Source organism: Balaenoptera physalus (genome assembly GCF_965194825.1).
Source record: "Balaenoptera physalus genome assembly, chromosome: 3".
NCBI classification, from domain to species: domain Eukaryota; kingdom Metazoa; phylum Chordata; class Mammalia; order Artiodactyla; family Balaenopteridae; genus Balaenoptera; species Balaenoptera physalus.
The window spans coordinates 169,003,589-169,026,247 of NC_138890.1; the positions used below are offsets into that span (position 1 = coordinate 169,003,589).

General features: G+C 45.3%; 1 long non-coding RNA gene and 2 pseudogenes across 6 annotated transcripts in view; 2 read left to right on the forward strand and 1 right to left on the reverse strand.

Moving 5' to 3' along the window:
• LOC309659085 (large ribosomal subunit protein uL24 pseudogene) lies at positions 1 to 16,518 on the forward strand (annotated as a pseudogene). 3 transcript variants are annotated; one of them, XR_014268344.1, is made up of 2 exons: positions 1 to 1,855; positions 3,822 to 7,282. The product of XR_014268344.1 is annotated as a large ribosomal subunit protein uL24 pseudogene (transcript). The 3 variants fall into 3 exon arrangements; XR_014268345.1 differs by having other exon boundaries at positions 3,831 to 7,282; XR_014268346.1 differs by lacking the exon at positions 3,822 to 7,282 and adding an exon at positions 16,429 to 16,518 and having other exon boundaries at positions 1,360 to 1,855.
• The window catches only part of LOC309659087 (small ribosomal subunit protein uS8 pseudogene), a 35,832-nt pseudogene extending 19,303 nt beyond the window's left edge, over positions 1 to 16,529 (forward strand). The window contains exons 2-3 of the transcript XR_014268343.1: positions 12,980 to 13,100; positions 16,429 to 16,529. The product of XR_014268343.1 is annotated as a small ribosomal subunit protein uS8 pseudogene (transcript). The remainder of the gene's footprint in view (positions 1 to 12,979; positions 13,101 to 16,428) is intronic.
• LOC309659091 overlaps positions 16,378 to 22,659 on the reverse strand; it is a 23,199-nt gene continuing 16,917 nt past the window's right edge. Inside the window, exons 2-3 of one of the 2 annotated variants that reach the window (XR_014262577.1) lie at positions 20,866 to 20,940; positions 16,378 to 20,781 (exon numbers count right to left, since the gene is read on the reverse strand). This is a non-coding gene — a long non-coding RNA (uncharacterized lncRNA). Of the gene's footprint in view, positions 20,782 to 20,865; positions 20,984 to 22,659 lie in introns of both variants that reach the window. The other variant, XR_014262578.1, reaches the window with a different exon arrangement.

Genomic DNA, 22,659 nt, shown 5'->3' on the forward strand with positions numbered 1-22,659 from the left:
CACACGGGGTTTGTTCCCCAGGGCTGCGCGGGGCAATGGGGCTGAAACCTTAGAAGGAGCTGAGTTCTAATGACCCCGAGGGAGGCGACAAAGAAGGCGCGGAGCTGAGGGAGGAGAGCAGCGGGAGCGAGCGCCTGACGGCGAGGTGGCGAGCCCAGCGGCGGCCCGGGCGCGGTGCAGACTAAGGCGGGTCTCAGAGCTGAAGAGTTACCTGGGCGCCTGTGAAAATACAAGTTCGGCGCCCCCCTCCCTCCCGCCCCGAGATTCTGGTGCCGCGTGTTTGGAGTCGGCCCAGGGATATGCATTTTTGTTCCGCACGCGGGCACTTCTGATGCACGTTTTGAGGAAGTACTGAAATGTCACTTAAATTAAAAAGGCAAGCTCTAACTCTACCACAATCCCTCCCAGGGAAACTTCATTTGCCTGGAAGGACTGCTTCAATAACCTGCTTAGGCTGGAGGCTGCAACACCCTCCTGTAAGGGAAATCGGTTCAGATACGGACAGGGCTTGATAACACTGCGTGTCGGACGCTTACCTGGCCGGAGCTAAATTGCTTCGGACTGAGCTCTGCTTCCATCAGTACAGCACCTTTCCTCACCGTAATCCCTGGCTTGTTGTCTCAAAGAAGAACTATGTAGAAAATAACAAGTTAGAAAGGTCACCACTTTTAGAATCACCTGAGTAGAACTAAAGGTGTCTCTAATCCGAAGGAAATCTATTTTAAAGAATATGCAAATGACTTGCATATAGATTAGATATATGATACATTCAGGAATGCTAGCAATCTCTTTTCCATCTGTGTGAGTGAAGGAGTTGGGAAGACGCCCTCCCCCAAGCCTCATCAATCAGAATGAGACTTAGAATAAAAATAACGAAGTGGGCCCTTTTCCCTTTTGTGGCCGTCGCTGAAGCGCCAGCGGCCGAAATGAAGTTCAATCCCTTTGTGACTTCTGACCGAAGCAAGAACCTGAAAAGGCATTTCAATGCGCCTTCCTACATTCGCAGGAAGATTATGTCTTCCCCTCTTTCTAAAGAGCTGAGACAGAAGTACAATGTCCGATCCATGCCCATCCGGAAGGACGATGAAGTTCAGGTGGTACGAGGGCACTACAAAGGGCAGCAAATTGGCAAAGTAGTCCAGGTTTACAGGAAGGAGTATGTCGTCTACATTGAACGAGTGCAGCGGGAGAAGGCTAATGGCACGACTGTCCATGTGGGCATTCACCCCAGCAAGGTGGTTATCACCAGACTAAAACTGGACAAAGACCACAAAAAGATCCTCGAACGTAAAGCCAAATCTCGCCAAGTAGGAAAGGAAAAGGGCAAATATAAGGAAGAAACAATTGAGAAGATGCAGGAATGAAGTAATCTTGTATACAACTTTCATTAAAAACTGTTAAAATGAAAAAAAAAGAAAAAAAAATAATGAAGTGGAATCCTCTGTAGAGAGAGCAGCCCTTGAAGACTAATGTCACCGATTTGACCAGAGTCACTCATGTTACCCAAGGTAGGAGAGAATTCAAAGTCTTGACACGATAACGGAGGCCCGCTGATTTCAAGGGCTGACCTTGAGAACTGAGCATATTTAAGCTTTTTCTTAAATATGTTTAGACTATATTATCTCCCAAGAAATGGAATCTGAAGGAGGCTCATACCCCTGTCCCCACCCCTCCCGCCCAACCAGACAAGCACTCACATCCCCTGTAAGGCCTGTGGCAGAGCACTCAACTCAGACCAGGGTCACAGTTCAGGACCACCAGACCCAGCCTCGGGTTGTACAGCAAAAGCGGGAAGGATTCTGAGAGGTAGACTTCGAGATTTACTGAAGGAAGTGCCAGTGGTCTTTCCGGGCAGGTATGTGAACCTCCAGGCGGTAGACCTGGGTTAGGATTGGAGGGATGTGGGTGTATGCGGTGCGGGTGGAGGGCTCCCTCCTTTTGTCTTTCTGTGTCTTCCTTTGTGATGCTCAAAGGAAGGTTACTTCTAGAGTTGAGAATTGCCCCAACCTTTTTTCATTCAGCCTTTGGAGGTTAAACCTAAGAGTAATCAACCAATATTTGTTGAGTCCCTACTATGTGCCAGGCAGTGGTCCTCACAACAAACCCTTTGAGATACATAAGGCAGTCAGACCTCTCTTAGTTACCAACTAAGCTAGTAGACAAAAGGGAGGAATGGACTGTCGACATGAACAAACTGTGACAAGGGTAGTGGTCCAGTGGGCCTCAGGAATTGCTGGAACCAGAGTCCCCTCTCTGCCCCCATCCCTCTGCTCTGCTTCTCTCTGCACATCAGCTTCTTGTTGTCACACCAGTTTCCTCCACATGGCTGGGGACAAGGCCCCTGATAGCTCTCAAGGTCATATCTTCAGCCTCACCATCAGACAGGCCAAGGGTGACGATCTCTGGTCTCAAGTCAACAATTCCTAGGGAAGGACAGTTCATTGGTCCAGCTAGGTGCCCATCCCTGAACCAAATGATGAAGGTCTGTAAGAACATAACGTGTACACCGCCATTGAACTACATTACTGAAGTGCAGAAAGAACATGTCCCACAAGAAAAGGGAGGACAAAACAATAGATACGCATTATAATTAGAATTCTCATTGTTTTCAAACAAGGACACCAAGATTATATAGAAATATTTTTATTTGCCAAACTTATCCAAGGAAACCAGTTAGAATTCATACAGAATTTCAACCTGAGAAAAAGTTATTTTGATCAAAAGAGACACTTAAAGGTATAGCATACACGTGGTTCCAGCCTCTGTGTGTGTGTGTGTGTGTGTGTGTGTGTGTGTGTGTGTGTGTGTGCGCGCGCACTGTGCCACGAGGATACTATAGCTTAGTAATTCTGGGTTTCCATATAGCAATCAAAGGAGCAACAGGGAATGTGTGGGAAGACAACAGTATAATTTTTTGAGCACCAACTCTAACAAACTAACAATAACAATAATTAACCTAACTCCCTGTTATGTTCAATGAACGTTAATAGCAATCTTGCAAAGCAAATATTGTAGCCATTTCACAGATGAGGAATCTGAGACAGCTGATAAGTAACTTGCTTTTGGCCATATGTAGAAGAGGAACCAAAATTAAAGCACAGGTCTGTCTGACTCCAGACCTCTAATTTTTAAACCTCACCTGTTTACCATTTGCAGCCACCCTCTTTTTTTTTTTTTTTTTTAATTCCTACCCTTATTCTCTTTTTATTTATTTATTTATTTATTTATTTATTTATTTATTTTTGGCTGTGTTGGGTCTTCGTTCCTGTGCGAGGGCTTTCTCCAGTTGCGGCAAGCAGAGACCACTCTTCATCACAGTGTGCGGGCCTTTCACTATCGCGGCCTCTCTTGTTGCAGAGCACAGGCTCCAGACGCACAGGCTCAGTAGTTGTGGCTCACGGGCCTAGTTGCTCCGCGGCATGTGGGATCTTCCCAGACCAGGGCTCGAACCCGTGTCCCCTGCATTGGCAGGCAGATTCTCAACCACTGCGCCACCAGGGAAGCCTCAGCAGCCACACTCTTAACACTGCCACTAAACTCTCAACTTTTTACCATGAGCCCATGTTTAGATAGAAGCCCAAGAGTTTACAGCAGTTGCACAGAAGCTGCACAGAATTGCTGCTTACCAAGTATACGTATGATAATTAAGTAAAGTGCCTTACTATAAGCTTAACGTTAACGTCTATAAATTATTGAAGGCAGTTTATGGCATTATCTTAACATTAAACTCTTTCCTTCCTTCCTATCTTCCTTTCCCTCTCATCTCATCTTCCCTTCCCTTCCATTTTTCTATTCCATCTCTCCTCCTTTCCTGCTATGAGACACAACAGTAATGTGGGCAAGAACATGGATGCTGAAGGGAGAGACATGCAGGTGGCAGAGAGAGAAGACTGGTGTGGTTGGACAATTGATTATGTTGAATAATGATGACCAGATTTCCCACTGTTGGAGAAAATACTAACATGGAAAAGGGGAAGGCTAGAAAAAACCCTGAGGTGTTGGATTGGAAATATAGGTATCACTAGGAACTCATTTTTAAAAATGTAAACAAATATAGAAATATATATAGTTGACCCTTGAAAAATGTGGGGATTAGAGGCACTGACCCACTGCTCAGTTGAAAAGCTGAGTATAACTTTATAGTCAGCCGTCATATCTGTGGTCCCACATCCTTGGATTCAACCAACCTCAGAAGGTGTAGTACTGTAGTACGTATTTATTGAAAAAATATCTGAGTATAAGTGGACCCATGCAGTTCAAACCAGTGTTGTTCAAGGCTCAACTATATATGTATGTCTGTAAATATCATATATAATATATATCAGTTATTAAATATATACGCTAGGAAATATATATTATTTAATATTATGTGTACGTTATATACATTTCCTAGTTCTGTCCTCTGAGAGGATAGACATGCAGTGATATCTCAGTAGCTATGAGCACACTGAGTATACAGATTTTGGTTTCTAATACCATGCTCCACTAAAAGGAACCAAGACTGTATGAGCCATAATGATAGACACATGTCATCAGACATTTGTCCAAACCCATAGAATGTACAAGACCAAGAGTGAACTGTAATGCAAACTATGGACTTTGGGTGATCATGATGTGTCAATTCTATCAATTGTAGCAAATATACCATGGGGGATGTTAATAATGGGGGGAGCCTATGTAGGGGTATATGGAAATCTCTGTACCTCCCTCTCACTTTTGCTGTGAACCTTAAACTGCTCTAAAACAAAATAAAGTTCAAAATTTTCAAAAAATATTTATATGGGAAAAAAAGAGGAACCAAGACTCTCTGAAGAAATGTCAGATTTTAGGGCTGGAGCAGGAAAACTACAAGATAAGCCTAGAACATCTTGTGCAGAAATTAAGGAAAGGCTCAAAAACTGATAGGGCCATGCTAAAAGGATAAAGAAACTGGCTCAAAGAGGCTCCCGTTGGCCATGCTGAGGACAATTTGAGCATGAAAATAAATATTACAGTAACAGATTAGGAATTCATGAGCTCACCATGATATAAATCAGTAGGGAGAGAAAAAAGCTCTTCCTTTGCAGTATAATGCCAACTGATAAATGTAAAAGGAATGATAAAAACAGAAAATCACTTTGCAGTATAATTCCAACCAATAAATGTAAAAGGAATGATATAAACAGAAAATCACTTACCAACCTGACAGTGGTTCAGACTGGAGTTGTCAATGGAGGCTAAGAATGGGTGAAGTTTCAATGAGGAACAGGATTTTAGCATATTATTGGAACATTTTCCAACAGTTAAAAAGAAAAATAGTAGCTTTACAGTGAAGACATCAACATGAGTAGATGATCAAGGTCAACATCACCAGTGATGGGACAGATTGACATAACGAGAAAATTGAAGTTTGTCAGGAATGCATGCCTGAGTCTGGGCCTGAGGGAACATCCAGTGGAATCAAGTTGAGTGTCAGCCTACGGAATATAAGGGCTGTATTCTCTTAAACTCTCAAGGACATGATAGACAGAATGACTGAGGAACTGTTCCAGATTGGAGGAGGCCAAAGAGACGTGACAACTAAATGCAATGTATGAAGGAATCCTAGACCTGAAAACTAAGACATTTGTGGGACAGTTGGCAAAATTAAAATTTGAATAGGTTCTTTGAATGGTAGTGTTGTATCGGTGTTGATTTCCTGACTTCTTGGGAGGTCCTTGTTTAGGGAAATGCACATTAGAGTATTTAGAGGTGATGTAGAATCAGGTCTGAAGCTTGTAGTGAAATGGTTCAGAAAAAGACTAAGTGTGTGTGTGTGTGTGTGTGTGTGAGTGAGAGAGAGAAGTTAAAAGTTGGTGAATCTGGGTGAAGGCAGTATCGGAGTTTTTTTGGACTGTACTTGCAACTCTTCTGTGAGTCTGAAATTATTCTGAAATCACTTTTTAAAATTAAAATTGCTACGTGCTAATGGAACTATAAAGCAGTGGTTCTCAGATCTGGGGAGTCTCAGTCATTAGCACCTTTGACTATCTGATAAAATCTGTGGGCTTTTTTCCCAGAAAAACTGCATAAACACAAAATGTTGCATACAATTTCCAGGAGTTCATGGTTGCCTTCAAGTCCAGGCAGAAACCTCAGGTTAAAAGAGCTTCTCATTTAAAGTATTGAGAAAAATGATGATGTTTACTTCCCTTTCCAAGAATATAGCAGGCTAGGTTATTTAGACCAACAGTTGAAAATACTTGATAAAATATTAAAAACATATTTGTAAAACCACTGAAGAGTTGACAAAAATAGTAAAGCAACTAGCAGGCCAGAATCTAAGGACGGGATATAAATGGAACATGGCAGTTGCTTTTGCTCTCCTGATTACAGGCAAACTTTGAACCTGAATTTTGATGGCTTCCAGGGGCAAGAATAACAACTATCAAAGCCTAGAGCCTGCCCACGGTGAAACATCTATTAAGAGACCTTCTACCAGGATTCTCCCCCAGGGCCTCCAGAACTGCGATCTCAGGAGGAATAGTGAACCAAATGTGAACCAAAAGTAGACCCCTCTCTGAAACTTTTAGGAAAATTTGGTTTTGCTGAGCCTTATTAAATTATACCCAGGAACCAACCCTGGCATGGATTGCACCTCAAACTCATGACACGCCAGTAACCAAATAATCTCAAGCAATAAATTTAGTTCAAAATGATCCTGAACTACTGGGACCCCTAAGTACCTGGCAGATACAATATGGTAATCCCATATCTGGGATATATATATATGTATATAAACAAGAACTTACAGACAACAGATAACAGAAACCATCCTACAAAGACTTCATATATGGGATTACCAGACAAAGATTATAAAGAAATTATACTTACTAGGACCTTTTTTTTAAAAAAAGTGATGAAACAATTTTAAAATATCAGTTTTATGCCAGAATTACATCTTTGCTGCCATTTAAACATACAATGAAAAATTTTTATCAAGAAATGAAGGTAGGGCTTCCCTGGTGGCGCAGTGGATGAGAATCTGCCTGCCAATGCAGGGGACACGGGTTCGAGCCCTGGTCTGGGAAGATCCCACATGCCGCGGAGCGACTGGGCCCGTGAGCCACAGTTGCTGAGCCTGCGCGTCTGGAGCCTGTGCTCCGCAACAAGAGAGGCCGCGACAGTGAGAGGCCCGTGCACCGCAATGAAGAGTGGCCCCCGCTCACCGCAACTGGAGAAAGCCCTCGCACAGAAACGAAGACCCAACACAGCCATAAATAAATAAATGAATAAAATTTAAATAAATAAATTTTAAAAAATTTTTTAAAAAACCAATACTGCAGGCAGTGAAATATAAAAAAAAAAAAAGAAATGAAGGTAATAATTTTTTAGGGTGTACACAAGCAAAATCTTTAGAGAATTCTGCATTAGCATGAATGAGGCTACATCTGTCCTTGTGCACTTGGAAGTCAGTGACTGTGGATCTTCAACGGCCATGGCCCCCTTTCATTTACTGATGTTTCCCTTAGGCCAACACAGGCCTGGACATGTAGTAGTAAGTCAATAAATATTGGCTGAATAAACAAAGCAAAATTTTCCAGGAGATACTTTTTGTTGCTGAAATAGCAACATGTGTATGAATGCCTTTCTTAGCAAGAGACACATTCATAAGGTAGCTGAAATATCAATTGAGCAACAGTGATATATAAGGTTTGGTGTGTCTGTACTTCTACATCTGCACTTCTCAGTTATAATGAATTCAATTTCAATGCTTCAGGCAGATAGTCTCAACAAGGAGCTACATTGAATCAAATCAAATCATCAAAACAAAGTACCAAGTGTTTCTTATCCCTAACATATTCAGATACAATATTCAAATAAAAATTACTTGCAATTTAAGCCAAAATGTTACTGAGATGAAGGCCTTCAAGACCAGTTTTTTTCTGCACATTTTATTGTGAACATTTTCAAATATACAGAAAAGTTGAAGGAATAGTACAATGAACACCTATATGCCCTCAACCTAGATTCAACATATTAAGATTTAGCCATATGTATTTTAACTATAGTTTTTTTTCTGTGTCATTTGAAAGTGTGTCTGAACAACTTTTCCCTCTAAGCATTTTAGCATGTATCTCCTACAGTTAGAATAATATCCTTTAAACCCATTGCCACACCATAACAATATCTAGAATCTAAAGTTTCTATAATTGTCCCAAGAATGTCTTTTATAGTTTTGTTTTGAATTTTTTTTGAACAAGCGTTCAATTGACCTTCATGCATTGCCACTGGTTTAAGCCTACATAGTCTCCCTTAATCTAAAACAGTCCTTGTACGTTTCATTTTTCAATGACTATCCCTGTTGGAAAATCACAGGACAGTTGTTTTATACAATGTCCTTCATTCTAGATTTGTCTGATTGATTTGTCCTGGTGTCATTTAACTGTTCCTTTAACCCCTGTATTTCCTATAAACTGGAAGTTAGCCTAGAGGCTTGATATGACTCAAGTTAAACATTTTTTAGCAAGAATATTTCATAGATGATGTGTTTTTCATATGGTAGCAAATCAGGAGGCCAAAATGTCAGGTTGGACCATGATTACTGATGCCGAGTTTGATCACTTGGTCAAAGTGTTGGCTGCTGAGTCTCACCATTCATTAATCACACATGGAGTAGAGACTGTCCTGGCGGTCCAGCGGTTAAGACTCCACGCTTCCATTGCAGGGGGCCTGGGTTTGATCCCTGGTCAGGGAACTAAGATTCCTGTGGCATGGCCAAAAAAAAACATTTTTTTAAGTAAAAAAAAAAAAAAATCTGTGGAGTGAAACATGAAAGCCACAGTCCTTCATATTCTTTCATTTATATCTTTTTCACGAAGTAGGACAGCCAAAATTTTAAATTATTCTTAAATTTGAAAGTGCATGCTATCATTAAAAACATTCTTGTTGATATTCGTAATGACAAGTGTATTTTACAAAACCTTCTAAGCTCTTTATTAAAAACTTCTCCTGTAATTTTTGGACTTTCCTGGCAGTCCAGTGGTTAAGACTCCACGCTTCCAGTGCAGGGGGTGCAGGTTTGATCCCTGGTCGGGGAACTAAGATCCCACATGCCTTGTGGTATGGCCATTAAGAAAAAGAAAAGTCTCCTGTAATTTTTCCAATGAAATAAAACCTTGTTCTGTTTGTGTCAATCTCCTAATTCTTGGAAAGAAAGAAAGAGAGGAAAGAAAAAGAAGAAAGGAAGGAAGGAAGGAAGGAAGAAAGGGAGGGAAGGAAAGAGGGAGGGAGAGAGGGAGGAAGGAAGGAAAGAAAGAAAAGAGAGGAAAGAAAAGAAAAAGAAGGAAAGAAGAGAAAGGAAGGAAGAAAGGAGGGAGGGAAGGAAAGAAGAGGGAGGGAGAGAGGGAGGAAGGAAGGAAGGAAAGAAAGGAGAAAGAGAAAGGCAAATCACGGTTGAAGCCTGCTGTTTCTTCCCAAGTGACAGCGTCCTGACTGTCGGTCCATGTGATATAACTGGGCCTTGAGAGTTCCTTCTGAAGAGACCAAAGGAAGAAAAAGAGAAGTTGGGCTTCAGCCACACAAATTTAGATTGAGTTGCCACATCTGAACTTATTACTCAATGAAGCAGATAAAGAAGATGCTTTATTCGGTGCCATGTACACAAAGCTCACTCACATGTCCCTCAACTATGGTAAAGGAGCAGAATGTGAGGAGGGCCTCAGAGGACTTGGCATAACAGAGAGTTCTGTGCTCTCTGCTGTAGCATCAAGCAAGTCAGTAAATCCTGGGCAAACACAGCTGAATCCTGGGATGAAGCAACGTGTCAGCAGGGGAGCTGGTGCTGAGCAGAGACCAGAGCCCATTAGAGTCAGTGGTTGGCACAAGCTCTGAGATTGCAAATAAGGTCAGAAAGGAGGCATAATCTGACATTCCCTCATTCTGCCAACACAGAAGACACAGTGCAAACACACACTCATACATTTCCTTTCCAATAGATTTCCCTTCCAAAGCCAAGTATGATTTATGAGTTGTAAAGAGTTGCAGGCAAGTTGGGAAATACTGGGCTTCTCTACCATAGGATTTCTGGGTGCCTTTAATCTATTAAAATGTGTTGAGCATCCACAAGAGGGAATATGGTCCCCAGTGTTGTTCGCATGTCCTTGGTCACTGAACTCTTTTCTCAGAGGCCATCTCACACAGCTGGAGTGCCTGGGCATGCACTCTGAAAAATGCTAAACTATACAAGCCCCAAGGACCCCAAGGATAAATGGACCAAGAGGTCCACCCTTGCGATTAGAAAAGTATCTACGTTGGCCATGAAAACTTCCACATGCAGAGGATCCTTTAGCCCAGGAATTTCTTTAAGCTCTGTTGGCTATCCCAGCTATGTCAGATTGCTGCAGGCTGGCAATAAATGCCGTCTCCAAGGGTGGATGGATGACGGGCTGTCCCACGTGAGCTCATTGACTCAGCTCCAGAACGTCTTGGGAGCTCCGTGGCCATCAACAAGCATTTTCAGGAGTGAACTATGAACTTTTTAATGTTCTTGCCTTGGGAGATCAGTGTCATGGGCCAGATGGTGGCCCTCCAAAACACATCCACGCCCTAATCCCTGGAACCTGTGAATGTTACCTTATTTAGAAAAACAGTCCTTACAGATGTAATTAAGGATTTTGTGATGAGGTCATCTTGGATTATCCAGGTGGACCATAAATCCAATGACAGGTGTCCTTATAAGAGTGAGGCAGAGGGAGATTTGAGACACACAGAGGAGAAGACCATGTGAAGATGAAAGCAAAGATTGGAGTGATGCAGTCACAGGTCAAGGAACGCCAGCAACCACCAGAAGTTGAAAGAAGCAAGGAATGTATTCTCCTCAGAGCCTCTGTAGGAAATGTTGCCGTGCTAACACCTTGATTTCAGACTTCTCGACTCCAGAACTGTGAGAGAGAAATTTCTGTTGTTTTAAGCCACCCAGTCTGTGGCAATTTGTTACAGCAGTCAAACTAATACTCATGCTTCCCCACCAATCTGAACCTCAATATTGACTTGCTGGCTCCAGAGGCTGTAGAGCCAGCAAGTGTCAACCCCCTCTGCCACACATGGTTACATGCAGTGTCCAGAGGCAGCTCCTGGGGCCCCAAGGGAGGATCTCTTTAACCAATGAGTCTGTTGAAATCAACATTTTCATCCGATATTTCGGATTCTAACCTGAAATAGTGTAGTTGCCCTTAAGCGAAGTTCTTCCTAGAAATTTTATCTTGTGGAACCCAGAGGAACCTTTAGGGATTATCTGGCACCCTCACTCCTGTACCTATGGAAACCATTAAGCTCTGAAGCTGAATTTCTTTTGTTACCTTCTTGTATGCCTTCATTATCTTTAAACAGTTACTGAGCACTTATTTTGTGGAATATGCTGTTAGACCCCAAAGATAAGCAGGTCAGGTATGTCCAAGACCTGATTCCTGCCTTCAAAGGTTACCACTGAATTAGGGATGACTATCTGGTTTTATTGGGAAAGAATCGTTTTTACAACCTCACTTGGAGAACCCATGTAATGTTAGCATTCTGACTGTTCAGGTGTAACTCTGGAGCCTCACTAGAATTTCTAGATTTCTTAGGTTGAAGTCTTCTTCTTGCACAAACTTTAAGCATATGACTACACATACATGTTATTTCTGTTTGTAAATGTCTCCATCCCCCCTTCTCCTGGCAACAAGATCTGCCTCTCTTTCAGAGAACGGATCCTCCCTCACTCCAAACACAGAACTTTAGGGGACCTGCCAGGCTTTCCACTGGCCTCTGCCTCTCTTGCTCCTCCATCCCTGGGAAGGGCATGCAGTCTAGGCTGGACCAAACATATACCCTCTTGGTGGCCACGAATGATGTGTTTCTACTACTGGCCCCTTCAATCCACTCACCACCCTTCTCTACCCTACTCTGAGGCCAGGTTTCCGACACTTCAGCTGACAGTTACATTAACACAATTTGACATCAATCCTAACAATATATTTAATTTCAGTTTTTGACCAATTATTCCGAAGCAAAATAATATCTAACATTGAGCACTTGCCAAGTGCTGGGCACAGTCCAGTGAACTTGACGCACATTAACTCAGTAATTCCCAGCAGTTTGATGAGGCCGGAGCTGAAGGGAGCACTCAGGTGCAGTGAGTTGCCCACATCCCACACCTCCGAAGGGGCCTCACTCCGCGCCTAGGGCCTGTGCCAGGAACACATCCCCAACTCACAAGGGGCTCTGAGAGTCTCCATCAGAGGTGCCCCTGCACCCTGTCTTTCTGAGATCAGATGGGTGTTTAACCTCACCCACCTCCCTCCCTCTCCTCCCTGTGATGCTCCACGGCCCACCTCCCCTGGGGTGGTCCTCACAGCTGCCTCTCTACACCGCTCAGTGCCTCACTTCGTTGCTAATAGGACCATGAGGACTACTCTCTTGACTGTCTTAACTTCTGGGTATTCATTGAGAGACTGAATATACGAACGGACAACAGCCAGGCCATATATGACAATAGAACTCTGACCCACAATCTGCTGCAACCAGCCCAGGAAGCCAAACCACAACCACGGCAGCAAGCAGCCCAGAACGGTCAGCACATCAATAACTGTCAGCTTCCCTAATTTTTGGCCCTGCTTCCAATTCAGGACCAATCAGAGAAAGCCAAATAAGCCACCCTCGCCAATCACACAGGACGACCCCGCCTCCCGCCCGCCTCCAGCTTCCCCAGGACAACAGCCTCGGATCAGTGCACACCTGCAGCCTTCCCTTTTTCTGTTAGCAGCTTTCCCACGCCTCCCCGGTCTTTGAGTCTCTGCCAAACGCAGGAGGGCTGCTGACTCTTTGAACAGCAAGCTCTGCGTAAACAGCCTTTGTTTTTCTCATGGGGGTGATCTTTGCTTATTTCCACCTCTCCTTAGTTTTAACTGGTTCTTACCTCTTTCTCTTGATGCCCTGACCACCTCTGCCCTTCAGATAACCTTCACCCCTCTCTCTCTCTCAGGCCTGTCCCCCAGTCTCGAACCTGCCCCATTTCTGCAAGAATGAACCAGTCTAACAAGCGTCAGGCTTTTCCTGCAGTGACTCATCAATTTCCTCATCGGGCCACACGATTTCCATGGCAGGTGAGACCTCAAGCACGGATTGACACCCACAGAGCCTCATTTTAGCCCCAGACCTGAGGAAGCAGTTGCCATAGCGATAGATGCAGCGGGCGGGCGGGAGAGTGGCTCACTGCAGCCAGCCCACGCCGGGAGGGGCCACGCCTTCCGCGGCGTCTGAGCTGCTCAACTCCCATTCTCACCTCCTCCCCGCCCCCACCCCCGAACACAAAAGGGCTGGGAGTGGGGACTGTCCGTGTGGATCCTTCTTGGAGCCTTGGCTTAGCACATCCCCTGGGTTGGCTGTTAAAGGTTGGCGTCCCTTGGTTGTGCCGCTTAGCCTGTGTTGCTTAGCAACGAAAGAACAAACAACGTAAATCGAGTCTCCCTCAAGTCTCAGTGAACGCCTCGTTTGCATGGACGCAATCTCAGTGCGCAGCGTCAACCTGGGGGTGGAGACGGTCTAACCCTTTTCAAGTGGAGGATTAACACATACAGCAAAAAGGGCACAGAGCTTAAGTGCACGTCTTGGAAACTTGTAACTAGCACTCAGATCAAGACATAGAATATTTTCAGGACCGCACAGAATTCCCTCCTGCGCTCCCGATAATCAAGACCCACTTCCCCGTACCTGGGTGTGATTGCCATCACCATCGATTTGTTCCGCCTGTTGTCTTCTTCTTCCCCTTCTCCTCCTTCTCTTCTTCTTCTTCTTCTATGTTTCAGGTGCACGGCATTTCAATTCGACATTTTATAACTTGTATACACTACGAGGTGGTCACCACTACGAGTCTAGTTACCATCCATCACCATACAGTTGACCCCTGTCACCCATTTCTCCCACCCCCAACCCACTTCCGCTCTGGCTACCACTAATCTGATTCTGTATCTATGGGCTTGTTTTTGTTTCGTTTGTTTGGCTGTGTTTTTTTTAAGATTCCACATATGAATGAAATCATACAGTATTTGTCTTTCTCCATCTGCCTTATTTCTTCTCCACCAGTCAGTGCCACCGAAACCCTGCATCCCTTGATCCTAAGCCTGAGAGTTAGGGCATCCCAGAGCGGGGAGGCTCAGACAGTCACTGCATCTCAGCCTCAGGCATTAGAATTCTGTTTCCCCCAGACAGTATTTCACTTCTTTCCAATTAATTTCCTCTTCTAATTTTAAAAACTGCGTATTCTGAAATAATTTTAGACTTACAGAAAAGTTGCAATAATAGTACAAATTCTCATACACATTACACCCACATTCCCCAAATGTTAACATTTGCTTTGCCATTCTCTCTATCCAGACATGGGTAATTTGTATATATTAATGTTTCTAAACTGTTTGAGAGTAGATTGTAAACATGTTGCCTCTTTGCCCCTAAATACTTCACCATATATTTCTTTTTTTTGGAAAAAGGGACACTTTCTTACATAACCACAGAACATTCATCAAAATGAGAAAATTAACATTGGCACACCATTGTTATATAATGTACAGACCTTACGCACATTTTGCCAATCATTTACAAATGTTCTTTTTTTTAAGTTGCCGTTTTTTTAAATTATTTTTATTGTGGTAAAATATATATAACATTAAATTTGCGGCATTAAGTACATTCACAACGTTATGCAACCATCACACTGTCTTAGCCTGTTTGGGATGCTACAATAAAAATACCATAGGCTGGTTGGGTGGCTAGAAACAGAAATTACTTCTCACAGATCTAGAGGCTGGAAGTCCATGATCAGGGAGCTGGCAGATTGGGTGTCTGGTGAGAACCTGCTTCCTGTTTCACAGACCGCCATCTTCTCACCGTGTCCTCACAGGACAGAAGAGGCAAGGGAGCTCTCTGGGGTCCCTTTTATAAGAACACTAATCCCTCTCATAACCTAATCACTTCTCAAAGGCCTGATCTCCCAATACCATCAATTTGGGGATTAGGCTTTAATATGTGAATCTGGGGGGACACAACAGTCTATAGCAACCACTATCCATTTCTAGTACTTGCTCATCATCCCAAACTGACACTCTGTACTCATTGAACAATAGCTCCCCATCCGCCCTGCCACCCAGCCCCTGGTAACCACTCTCTGTTCTGTCTCTGTGAATTTGACCATTCTAAGTACTTCATAAAAGTGGAATCCCACAATATTTGTCTTTTTTTGACTGGATTATTTCACTAAGCATAATGTCCTCAAGGTTAATCCGTGCCGTAGCATGACTAATGTCCTTTATAAGGAAAAAATGTTTCTTCCTGGGCGGGATCCGATCCAGAGTCCACATTGCATTCAGTTCTCATGCCTCTTTAGTCCCCTTTAGTAAGGAACAATGCCTTAGTCTTCCTTCGTTGTTCATGATGTGGACATTTTTGTAGGGTGCAGGCCAGTTGTTTTGTAAAACGTCTCTCGATTTGACTTGTTTGATATTTCCTCACAATGAAATTCAGGTTACGCATTTTGGGCGTGTTGTGCCCTTGTGTTGCATCATATCAGAGCCACCTGTTGTCAATTTGTCCATTAGCGGTCACATTAACTTTGATCACCCGGTTAAGATGGTGGCCAGGTTTCTCCACTGTGAAGTTACTGTTTTCCCTTTTATAGTATCCTGTGGGGAAAGACCTTGAGACCATATACAAATCCTGCGTCTCATTAAACTTTCACCCACTGTTTTAGCATCCATTGATGATTCTCCCTGACATGATTATTACTATGGTGGCTCCAAATGGTACTTTCTAATTCCATTATCCCTTCTACATTCATTAGTCGATATTCTATCATAAGGAAGAGCTTTCCCTTCTCCCTATGTATTTATTTTTTTATTTACATAATTATATCCATAAGCACTTGTGGATTCTTACTTTAGGCTATGATTATAATAGAATAAAGTAAGAATAGTTATAATTCAATAATATCATTCTCTTAGATTTGTCCAGTGGGAGCCTGCTCAAGCTAAGTATCTTTTGTCCTTTTGATATGTTCCTATGATTCTTTGAGCACTTCCTCACTGTCTGGCAGAATAATATGTTTGGGGCACATCTTGTATCTTTCCTACCTGAACCGTGAAACGGGCCATTTCTCTGTGGAGCTCTGGTTCCTTTTAGTGGAGAATGACATTTGGAACGCCCAGATCTGGGCGCTGGGTGAGCGTCAAGACCATCTTAGCAGATAGAATGGGGCACGCCAGCATTAGCTGTGTGGCACTTCAGCCTTTATACCAGTGCGTTCTCACACCAGTTCTGGTTCTCAGTTGACTGCTAAGCTACAGATATGAAAAATCATGTGTTTGTTCTGGGAGGTGGATTACAAGTGACTTATCTTCTTCTTCTTTGTTTTTTTTTTTTGGCATGTCACGTGGCTTGCAGGATCTTAGTTCACAGACCAGGGATCCAACCCGCGACCCCTGCATTGGGAGCACAGAGTCTTAACCACTGGGCCGCCAGGGAAGTCCCTTCATTTTAAAGATGTATGTATTCATGTCCCCTTGCTACTGTAACAAACTACCACAAGTTTAGTGGCTTAAAATGACACACATTTATGATCTTATAGTTGTGGAGGTCAGAAGTCTGAATGGGTTCCACTGGCCTGCAATCAAGGTGTCTGCAGGCCTAGGTTCCTTCTGGAAGCTCTAGGGGAAACTCTTGTTTCCTTGCCTTTTCCACCTTCTAGAAGCCATTTGCATTCCAGGCTAGCGTCCCCTTCCTCCATCCTGAAAGCCAGCAATTGCATCGCTCTGACCTGTGCTTCTGTCCTCACATTTCCTGTGACCCTGACTCTCCTGCTTCCCTATTCTGAGGACCTCTGTGGTTGCACTGTTCCCCACTGGATGATGCAGGATAATCACCTTCTCAAGATCCTTAACTTAATCACACCTGCAAAGTCTCTTAGTTTTTTTTTTCTTTTTTTTTTGGGGGGGGGGTGGGCTTTAACATATGTACAGGTTGTGGGCGGACATCTTTGGAGGCCCATTATTCTATTCAGTGTATTTTATCTATTGTTAAATAATGAACACAAATTACTGTGGTAATAAAAACGTTGTAAGAAAGAAGGGCCAAAGGGACAGCTGCCCTCTTGCTCACCCCTGCCACTCTTGATGGCATCTGCCTCCAGCTCCTGAAGCATCCCTCCACTTTGGCCAGAGGGCAGCAGAGACAGGAACTGGTGACAGGGTGGCCCAAGCCGGCCCCAAAGGCAAAGCTGCAGGGTCACCGCCCAGGTGAATGGCTCCGGACTCGGTAGGGGCTCTCCTTCCAACCCCCAGCTCCCCGGGCGAGACGTCCCCTCTTTTCAGGTCTCTGAGATTCCTCAGGCTGGCGTGCATTTTAGAGGCAAACTCAGGACACTGTGGGGCGCCTGGGACTCGGTTTCCATTTGAGTGGCTGGATTGCAATCACGCGATGGTGGAGTTTAGCTTGTCTCCGTGCATTTCCTGCACGAAGCGTCCGCACGGCCGTCTTCCTTCGCAACCCCTCGGCTTGCTAGCCCGGGCCCAGCCTGCCCTGTGAACTGTGCCCACCCGGCCCGGCAGGGGTCCCACGTGATCCCGGACCCCCGCGCCCCGCCCCGCCCCGCCTCCGCTCTAGCTCCTGGCCGCTGCTCTTCTGCTTTCTCCGCGGCCCCCAATCCCTACTTCTCTGGACACTCCTGTTTGCTTTTCTCCGTAACACAAATATTGCCCTTTTACGAACCTCCCGCCCCCTGCAGTCCCTTAGATTCTGAGCCAGGTCTCGCTGGGAGAGTCAGGATGGATTCCGCCGACTCGGCGCCCCTTTCCCTGCGGGCCCTCCGCTCCCTGCTCGAGTCACCGGCGGCCCTTGCGGGACCTCGCGCCCACCCAAGGACACCGCCCCTCTCGGGCCCGGCGGCGACCCCGGAGGGACAGGATCCAGGGGTGCCGCCGCAACCCGCGCCCCTTGAGAAGCCCTTTCTGGGCTGGGGGTGCGGTTTTGGTTGGTTTCGGGGTCTCCTGGGACGGCTGGGATTGCGCCTGGAGTCGAACACCTTTGTTAGTGTCGCGTGCCACCCTTTGCCTCGGACCTCAGCCCCTGGGGCGGGGCAGGGGTGGAGGGCCCGCCGGGGCCCCGCCTGGCAGCACGTGCGCGCCTGCAGGCCGGTCTCGCGGGCAGCGCGCCCCTTGGGGGTGCAGCTAGAGACTCCTCACCCACCCTCTGCCGCCCCTACCCCCATCCCACAGCATCCGAGCGGGAAGAGGGGAAAGGGGAAAGGGAGCCTTGCAGAAAAGGTGGCAGGGGCCAAGAGCAGGAGGCTGTTTCCCAGGCGATCTTCTTGCACTTAGGACAGAAATGGCATACCATATCCATCCCTCTAAGGACTAGTATACCCATACTCAGTGCTCAAAGGACAATTATTTTTAACCTCTTTATTGAGATATAACTCACATTACCATGCCATTCATCCAAAGTGTACGCTTCCACGGTTTATACATTCACAGGGTTGTGCCATCACCACCACAATCAGTTTTACAGCATTTTCCTTGCTGTAAAAAGAAAACTATTCCCATGAGCAGTGGCTCCCCATTCCTCCTCTCCCCCCAGCCCCTGGCAACCTCTAATCCAATTTCTGTGCCGATAGATTTGACTATTCTGGACCTTTCATGTAAAGGAAATCATTATACTATGTAATCTTTTGTGGCTGCCTTCTGTCACGTAGCATAATGTTATCAAGGTCCATCGATGTTGTAGCATGGAACAGTACTTCCTTCCTTTTTATCACCAAGTAATATTCCACTGTGTAGATACAGAGCATTTTATTTCTCCATTCATTAGTTGATAGACATTTGGATCGTTTCCACTTTTTGGCTATTATGAATAATGCTGCTGTGAACATTTATGTATACATTTTTGTGTGGACATATGTTTTCAGTTCTCTTGGCTATATTCCTGGGAGTGGAATGGCGGGGCTATATGGTGACTCTGACATTTCAAGGAACCGTCAAAGACCTAATTTTAGCTATTTGGGAAAGAGGGAGGTGGGGCTAGGTCAAAAAGCAACCAAAGAGGCCTGCAGCAGCACAGGATAACTACCTCCCAGCTGATGACAGAGAGCCTTCTGTACGGAAAGCCTACCCTGTGGAGACCTACGAGAGGAATTCTCACTATGCCGAGAGGAATAAGACCAGCTCAGAGAGGGCTCGGTCCAGTGAGGACTTCCTCCTCCTGGTGATGGAGACGGAGACAGACATCCCAACTCCCAGCGGTCACCCTTTCACGCGGAGAGGGCAGAAATCCAGGGGAACGCCCAGCGGTGGCTGTTTGGGGTGGTGAGGGTGTGGGGAGAGGGCGGCTTTACAGCTGAGCTAACATCTGCGTCCATCTCCAAGAGGCTTTGCAGCAGAGACGGGGAGCAGCGTGGGTTAAAGCCCAGCCATGTGAGCGTGCTTGATGCACTTGGCCATGATAAAAGGAGGGCGGGAGTGGGGCAGACAGGCCCAGGAGGGCAAACTGAAGCCTGACTTTGATTTCACGCTAAGGAGTTTGGACTTGAACCTTTAGGCCCTGGGAGCCACCCAGGACTTGGGGTTGGGAAGGGTGGTCAGCCCATGACCTGGAGCCAAGCTTTTGGAGGAGGGGAGGGAAGAAGGCCTGAAGCTGGGGGTCTGGGTGGAGGCTGCCATAGGAGAGAGATCAGGAAAATGTCGGGGCCAGGACCGGACGTGAGGGTGGGGAAAGGGAGGAGGAGGCATATGGGAACCCTCACAGGACTGCAGGAAGGTGGGAGGTGGTCAGGGAGAGGGAGAGCCACCGCAGTCATAAAGGTTTAGTCCTTTCTTCCAGGGAGAAAGAATGGCTACGACCTGGACCGCGCCCAGGGCATATACAGTTGCTAAACGCTTTTCCTGTGTGTTTCTTCCCACTGAGCTCCAATAAGGAAACAGCTTCAGATGAAAACGCAGCTTCTTTGGGTTTGGGAGAAAGCCTTCACTATCCGTCCCCATGGAGTGGGGTGGAGCTGCCCATTACATGCCCCCTGCCCTGGCACACACAACGCACCAACCCCCTGCCCAGCCCCGCTTCTGCAAACCCCTCCGGGCTCCTCCTAGATGGCTATTTAAGGGCCACCTTAGGGGCATCAGAAGTGTGAAAAGGAAATACTTGTCTCCAGAAGCCATTCTTTTTCTTCCTTCTTTCCTTGTTTCTCTTTTTCTGTGCCTCTTCTCTCTACTCCCCTGTTCTTCTGTAAGAACTCAGAACTCCAGCTGCCCAGTGTCTCTGCAGGGCCCGTTCCCAGGGGGGTGTGGCTTCTCCGCCAGCACTAAGGCTCAGGTACAGGCTGAGGGTTGCAGAAAGAGCCCCTGACTCAAGGGATCAGAGGAAAAAAGCATTCCCTAAGGATGCATGCGGGCAGAAAATCTGGGCTGGGGGCAACAGAGGAGCAAGCCAAAGCACTTTCAGGGTGCTGAAGTTCCTGGTAAGATTCACAGCACGCTTCATTACTTACCCTTGGGGGTCAAGTCTGAGGTCAGGGAGGACTGCTAGTGCAAAGGCTTTGAAGTGGAAGAAAGCATGATGAACTTGGTGAGGGTGAATAACGGGGGCAGGTGTGGAAGCAGTTCCCAACTTTGATATTCTTGCATGCCACTTTCTTCCCAGGGAATTTTTGGAATCAGCCCAGACCGCAGAGGTGGTCAGATGTCGGTGTAGCCCTGGTCCTCATCCAACTGTTGCTCCTTATTGCCAGAGTGTGACAGGTTTGGCAGCCTGAAGTGACAAGAGGGCCAAGTCTGAGCTGCAGGCACGAGGGTTATCCTGGCCTTCTCTGTGCCTCCTGCTGCAGGGACCTACCAGCATTACAGCCCCGGTTCACATGCATGTTCAGCTTTGCCCGCATCCTCTTGGCAATTGGATCTTTTCATAATTCTACAACATTGTGAAATGTTTAGACATCAGGAAACCTAAGGGACTTGACATACAATTAGATAATAATAGTACATTTAAAAATAGCTGATGGATTCGCATTACTTTTCTCTTAGTTGATGGTTAAAATCCCCGTAAAAACTGCAGGCTCAGATTTCTCTGACTCATCTATAAGTGGTTTCTGATAGTTTTAAGTAAGGATTAACTGCAACAAAGCTGGAATGAATACAAGCTTCTGATCCAAAATAGACCTCTAGTCTAATTTCATCCAGGTTACAGTCTCAGAGCCAAGAGCTAATTTAATTAATGTTTATATGAGCTTTAAACGTTATTAACAATAGTGTGGTGCGTTGTGACAGTCATGGCCCCCACAAATGGTGTCCTGTGTCCTCATTCCCTTGCAGTGTGACTTTGCTGCTCTTCCCTAAATCAAGAGGTGAGACCTGTCTCTCCACCCCTTGACTCTGGGCTGGCCTCCTGACTTGCTTTGGCCGATAGAATGCAGCAGAAATGACACTGTGCAACCTCGGAGACTAGGTCTTCAGAGGTATTGAAGATTTCATTTTCAACGTCTCGGAGCAGCCAGAGACCATGTGGAGAGACAAGCCCCACCAGCAGCCCAAACAAGGTCCCAGGATGTGAATGAGGCTACCTTTGACTCCAGCCTCAGTATCTCCACCAGCAGTCTGACCTGGAGAGACCAGCAGAAACTTGAGAAACAATACCTTGTTGTTTTAAGCCACTAAAGTTTAGGGACATTTGTTACGCACAAGAGATAACAAATATAACTCGTATCCTAAATGGTGGCAGAATGGAGTCCTTTCCTATAAAAATAGACCTCATTCCTAAAAACAAATGAGACATTTCCTCACTTTCCGGAAGGGTACGGTAGAGTTTTCACCTTGAAAGAAAGAAAGAAAGAAAGGAAAGAAGGAGGAAAGCAAGCAAGCAAGCAAGAAAGCAGGGTTGTTCAGGAAAGTCTGTGCGTTTAGCTTTGAAAGCCAAAATATAATAATGTTTATCCATTTTTTTAAAAATTAAGTTTTATTATTCAGACTAAGAGCTCGTTAGGGAGAAAGAAAAAGAAATTGATAAATGGGTTCCATGATTGCCTCTCATTTGTCCTGGTCAGTGCTTTGTTGGCTTCCAACTCGAAGGACTTGGAACCTGCCCTCCTAGCACCTGACGCTGAATTAGCAAAATTGTGCTCTCCCTTTCTGCCCTCTTTCCTTGCTGATACCTCCTTCATAGCAACTCTCACTGCAATAGATACACTGTATCTCTCCCCCTGACATCATGACCTTTCTCACTTGCAGGCATTTGAATTAAAATGCATCTTCCAATACCAGGTTCATGTGCCAGATGCACAAATGCTGAGATGCGGAGGCTTGCAGCACAGAAAATGTTTATTCACGAGACAGCCACGCGAGGAGATGGGAGAACAAGTCTCAAATCTGCCTCCCCAAAGGCGAAGGGCTTGAGATTTTTATGGGATAAATGATCAGAGTGGCCTGAGGTGTGGGGAAGGAGGATCAAGGCCAAGAAAAAGGTGAAGTAATAGGTGTTCTATGAAGGTGTATCTGAGTTACATGCTTCTATGGGATGCATGTTCAGAAAACGGCAGTGTTATCCTGATCGAATTTGGAGAACTGTCCAATTTCTGAAAAACAACTTAAGCAACCATTACCGTAGCGACCCCATAGGTCAGAGATGTCATCTACT